At 43.6% G+C, this 6000-nt stretch overlaps 1 protein-coding gene across 1 annotated transcript in view; it reads left to right on the top strand.

Annotated features, from left to right (window-relative positions):
- Positions 1 to 6000, top strand: part of kmt2ca (lysine (K)-specific methyltransferase 2Ca) — a gene marked incomplete in the record, with an annotated part of 117652 nt that overhangs the window by 36355 nt on the left and 75297 nt on the right.

Genomic DNA, 6000 nt, shown 5'->3' on the forward strand with positions numbered 1-6000 from the left:
CAATCACATGCCTCCTTTTGTCCTCCATTCCTTCATTTGTTTGTTTTTGTTTATTGTCAAGAGCGTGTTCACTGTTCACTAACCAATCAAAAGCTGAAATGACACATTCATTGTTTTCTGTTTTCTTTTTTTTTTTTTTGTCTTGGGCTCGGGTTTAACACAATGTGTTAGGCCATGCTGTGGGCCAATCATCTGACTGGCATTTCTTTTGGTTTTTTGCCTTTGTCCTTGTTTTTTCTGTCTGGCCCTGTTTTGAAGTGGACTTAAAGTGGTTTGAATATGCTCAATGCAGTTGCAAAGGCCATTCAGTTTCATGCCCTGGCGATCAGCAGTTGTTTATAAGTGGAGCGAGTCAGCCTCACTTAGAGCTCCCCAACCATCCACGATTCCAACAAGCCATGCGTTTTAAGTGATACCACTACATTCAGCTATGTGTAGACTGTCAGAAAAGTCATTTTGATATGGATTGAGACCCTCATACAGGTTACTCTTTGCTTGAAGTCTTTAGTAGCTACTTGGATGCCTTGAGAAGGTGGTTGATATGGTGAAGAACAGACCTTTACTCGAGACCATAAAGAATTAAACTCCATGTTAGCATTGCAAGATGCCATAGTTTGCTTTGGCCATTTTGATTAGCTGAGTGGTGCTATGCTAATGCTGGTCTTGTTATGGGGATTTGCCATAATCATCCAGTTTTGTCACAATGTTCACACCATTGAAAACCTAAAACTAAGTGGTGACTGTGGTTTTTGAGCCATGGATTGATAGTCTAGCCTACTGTTTAAAAAAAGTTTTTTTAGCTTAGATAAGTTTAATCTTATAGTTAGGACTGAACTTGCTGCACATGGGTTTGCTGGCTATCTCATTGCCCAGCAACTGTAGTGAGTATAGTAGCACATTTGTTAGGAGATGAATGATTGAAATGAAAGATGTTTAACTCTACAAGCACAAGAACCAAGTTTCACAACCATGTCTTAGTTATTGTCTCTCATGGTGTGAAATGCAGTTTTTTGAAAATCCTGAAAATCACCAAGGTTTGAACATGTAAATGATATCAAACAATTGTCACTCTGGGTGGTACGCGGTAGTAGCGTAGTGGTTAAGGAGCTAGGCTAGCATACAGTAGCCACCAAATTTGTGGGTTTGATTCCTGACTGCCACTGTTGTGCTCCTGAGCAAGGCACTTAAGCCTGAGTTGCTCTTGGGAGACTGACTCTTGTAATAATTGACCTAATGTAAGTTGTTTTGGATAAAAGTGTCAGCGAAATGAATAAGTCAACTTCCTTGAGGGAAATGATGAGTCACTCAGTCAATTGGAGTCAAACTCAATCAGCAAATCTGACCAACCCATCAAATCGGGTTGATAAAAAAATGTTGACATCTATTCTTGGTCAAGGAACTGATTCGGTTACTGCTTCATGTTCTTCAGTGATACCCCAAGCCCATTTGGAATACAGAGAAATTCCTCTGGAGCTATAGAAATTGGTATTGGTCAGCCACCCATGGCCTTTGGCTTGATGATCTTTTGGGCCCCCACCGTCAACTTCAAGGCACCTAACCCTAACCCTTGTGCCTTCCAGGCAGCGATCCGGCCTTTGCAGATGAAATTTGCATGATGAAAATGACCCTTCTGGATTATTATTCTGAATCATAGATGTACCAGTTTCAGAGACTTCACATTGATATGATGTTATTTTAAGGTGAAACTACAAAGTACATCATTTGCTAGTTGGTACTAATTTCAATAAAGGAGGATAATTAGGCTGAAAGAAATTAAATTCAGTGATTGACTCTCAATTAATTAACAGACACAGAGAAATATGATTACGGCGAGCTGATTCTCTGGAAATGTCATGTCAGACTAGAAGGCGTTTCCCCAAGCTCAAGCTCATGAAAAGCTATGGAATTATGCATTTGCCCGTAAAAATTATTAGGCACTGTTGATAATAATAAGTAACATTGCGCTAATGAAGGTTATAGTGCATACTAATAGTAATTGTTTTTATTTATTTATTTATTTTTTACTGGGAAAAGAAAAACCAGGGCATGCCAGCAGCAGCCCCGGCAGTCGGCAGTCTTGATTATGAAGCGTTTGTGTGGTGATCATAAATTTGGTTATTAGCGGCACAGGGAGGGAGCGGAGAGGTTACGCAGGTCCCCTGCTCTTTAAAAATATTTTCTAATTAGGAGTTGAGTGGTCTGTAGCTGCCATGGCAATTCCTCTCCGCTGCGACTCCACTAATTAACGCAATGTGATGTGGCAGATTCTGGGGCGCGGAGGGAGGGGGGGGGGGGGTGGGGTTGAGTGCTGATGGGGGGTGGGGGGTGTTTGGCAGGGAGAGGCCCATTATGGGTAATTAATTGTTTTTTACTTTGCACTTTTTTTTCTTCTTTCTTTCGGCTGCCTTCCTGCCTCAAGGGCACAATCGCTGTGCCGAACTAAAGGGGAGAAAGAAAAGGAAATGGATTAAGCCACTGTTTTTGAACAGCAAATGCTGTTTTCATTTTGGGTCAACGTGTTTCAGCGTTAAACGATAGCCATGGGGTGGGAAGTGCTGATGGCTGAGGTGGAATAGCAGTATGATGGTGATGGTGATGGTGATGGTGATGATGGTGGTGGTGATGGTGATGATGATGGTGATGATGATGACGACGATGATGATGATGGTGTGTTGGATGTTGTTACCCGGCACCACACACATATTCCTAGGCTGTTCCCCTAGCTCAGCGGTTCCCAAACTTTTTCCCCCTTCTACATCCTGACTCGGCTCGCGTACCCCCACCATCCAACACATAAAAAAGTAACTCATTCTATTGACGCATTCCAGGCATCGTTGTTTAATTAGCCGCCCTACATGATAACATAATCAAAATGTGCAACTGGTCTATGAGCTCTCACGTTACAAAAAACAGTGGAGAACCACATTAGAATGGTTAGGTAGCATCTCACTGCAGACCACGCACTGTGGCTTTGGGCAGTCTGTCTCCCAATCCATCATACTTTAGCTTTCTTCGCGCAGCCTTTTATGTCTCGTTCTTTCTTTTATCCCCCTGTGCTCCATATCCACCTTCATTAGTCTGCCCTCCATCCCATTCCATCGTTAGACCTACCTGTGTCCTGCTCTGTTTCTCCTCTTCGATCGCTTTAATTAGGCCTTTTGGACAGTGTCCCTGTTTTTAGTCAGTTTTCCATGTTTACGCAGCCTTCTACCTAGCCTAGGCTATACTTTAACGAAACTAACGCGCCAGATATTCTGGCTGCCCGCAGGAAATCACGTATTGTGTGTAGCTTATTTTTTAATGAAAACATACCCTATTATAGAGTTTACAAATGATTTCCTTTAATTTCACGTTTCCATATCATTATAACCCGATTCGAAATTATGTATTATTTATGAATTAATTAGAGTATTAATTAATCATTTTTAACTCCTTTCCGCCATTGCCCTTTTCATCTCGCGTACCCCCTAGTGGCAGCTCGCGTACCACCGGGGGTACGCGTACCACAGTTTGGGAATCCCTGCCCTAGCTGAAGGGGTTCCTCTAAATTTTGGCAGACATGTACTGCCCAAGAGCCGGTTGACCCCAAAATCTGGTTGTGGTGGGAATATGACTGCACTGATGGATTGGGGACTGCCATATGCTCAGGACAATGACAACAGACCACACACACACACACACACACACACACACACACACACACACACACACCGTATCATACAGTGGTTTATAATTGTGGATAAAGTGACAGTAAGAGCGATAGATGATCAGCTGTGGTCTAGACTATAAGTGAGTGCATGAGCTGGAAGTAAACAAGACTTGGACTGATGTCCTCTCTGCATGAGCTTACAGTGTTATGAGTGCGTGTGCGTTTGTATGTGTGCATGTGTGTTTTTATGTAGGAATGTTGGGCCTTGCATGCGCACATGTAATGTGCGAACACTTGCCATTACCCTCCACATAGCCCTAGGGCTGACAGACGGTGTCATACAATGAGAGTGAGAGAAGGAGAGAGAGAGAGGGTGTGAGAGAGAGCAAGGCATGGCGAGGACGAGCAAGGAGCAGAGATTCACAGGAGTAGAGGAAGATGGTTAGGAAGAGAGAGAGAGAGAGAGAGAGAGAGAGAGAGAGAGAGAGAGAGAGAGAGAGGGAGGGAGGGAGAGAGAGCAAGGCATGGCAAGGACGAGCAAGGAGCAGAGATTCACAGGAGTAGAGGAAGATGGTTAGGAAGAGAGAGAGAGGGAGGGAGAGAGAGAGAGAGAGGCATGAGGGGTTAGTTGAGGAGGGATGTGTAATGCGATGAGAAGAGTCAGGGTGAGATCAGGATGGAAAGAGAAGAGGTAGATGAGCAATGTGTGTGAGATGGCACGACTGAAAGAATAATGAAGCGCGTGCGATGTGCTTGCATGCGTGTGACCGAGAGAGAGAGTATTCGTGTGAGGGAGAGAGCGATTGAGAGATAGAGGGGCAGTTCTTGGTTATGACAGAGATCCAGCAGACAGAAGAGGCTCTAGTTATGAGCTAGTGTTGCACAATGAGTACCAGAGATGGAGCACTGTGAGAAGACAAGTGTGTGGTGAGTTAGAGTGTGATGCCCTGTGTAATTAAGGAACTCTCTCTTTCTTTCTTTCTTTCTTTCTTTCTTTCTTTCTTTCTTTCTTTCTTTCTTTCTTTCTCTCTCTCTCTCTTTCTCTCTCTCTCTCTCTCTCTCTCTCTCTCTCTCTCTGTTTATGAGGGAGAGAGAATGGTAGGAGAATTGTGATGGGAAGGGAAATTCATGGGAGTGCAATAGTGGTTTGAGGTGTATGCTTCAGTGAGACGATGGGCAGGCTGTGTCTGTCTGATACCATAGCTCCACTGGTTTGTGTACTGTGTGTGTGTGTGTGTGTGTGTGTGTGTGTGTGTGTGTGTTTGTATTTGAGAGAGAAAGGGAGAGGTGGATGAGTGTGCTGTAAAGGTCGATGTTGGCGGTGGAGCTCGCTGGGCTGTGAAGCGGGAAAAGGTCACGATGCTCAGGAGTCCACACTCCACACATGACAGACACACACGCGTGACACACACACACACACAGACACACACGACACAACACACACACACTAGGGTTGCACTACTCTGGTTAAAATAAGAACATGATTTTCTTACTTAGGATTGGGATTACGATTCTCTCACGTTTTCATATTAGAGATACGTGATTATGAGATTCTGGGCCGATACTGATGTCTAAAACAGCAACTTCTTTTTTTGTTGTTAATTATACCCTTGTAGTGGCAGAGAAACAAAAATTAGGGAATCCAACTTGTGACTGAATGGTGGCCAGTTCGATCCCTGACTGGTAGGAAAATAATGGGCTGCCCACTGCTCCGGGTGTGTATGTGTGCTCTTAGTGAGCTCACTGATCTGAGCGCGTGTGTATGAATGTGGTAGCCTACAGAAGGAAAAGCAAAACGATACAAGATATTTATATACGCATATTGGCATCACATTTGGAGTAAGAAAGGGAATACTCTTGCTTTTGCAATAGCTTCATGAATTTGATACTGGACATAAAAAAAAAACAATCATCTTCATCTTGTGTCCTGTTAGCTATAAAGCCTTTGACAAAAATTGTATCTGTGCATTTTCTGTACAAGATGATGTCGGGTAGGTAGGTAGGTAGAACTCTGTGTAAGACAATCTGGTATTTGAATCAGTAGAATTGCTGGTTGGCAGTGGAGGCTCATGTGTGCAGTGTGAGTAAAGCACAAGTTCTGAGTGCTGGGCTGTTTGCTGCCTTGTAAAATACATAATTCCCAGGCTGCCTTGTCCTGTGTGAGTGTGTCTTTTCCTGCTCTTCTGTCCTCTTCTCTGTCCTTACATGTCCTCTCTTTGCATCGTTCTCCTCTTTCTGTTCTGTCTCCTTCTCTTCTCTCCTTCTCTCCTCTTCTCTTGTCTCAGCTCTCATTGTTTTCCTTCTTCTGTCCTCTTCTTTCTTTTTTCTCTTCTGTTCTCTGCTTCTGCCTT

The sequence above is a fragment of the Alosa pseudoharengus genome, unplaced genomic scaffold, assembly GCF_046254945.1.
Source record: "Alosa pseudoharengus isolate Yale_2024_CS ecotype anadromous, Long Island Sound unplaced genomic scaffold, YU_APseudo_1.1 YU_APseudo_1.1_scf_18, whole genome shotgun sequence".
NCBI classification, from domain to species: Eukaryota; Metazoa; Chordata; class Actinopteri; order Clupeiformes; family Clupeidae; genus Alosa; species Alosa pseudoharengus.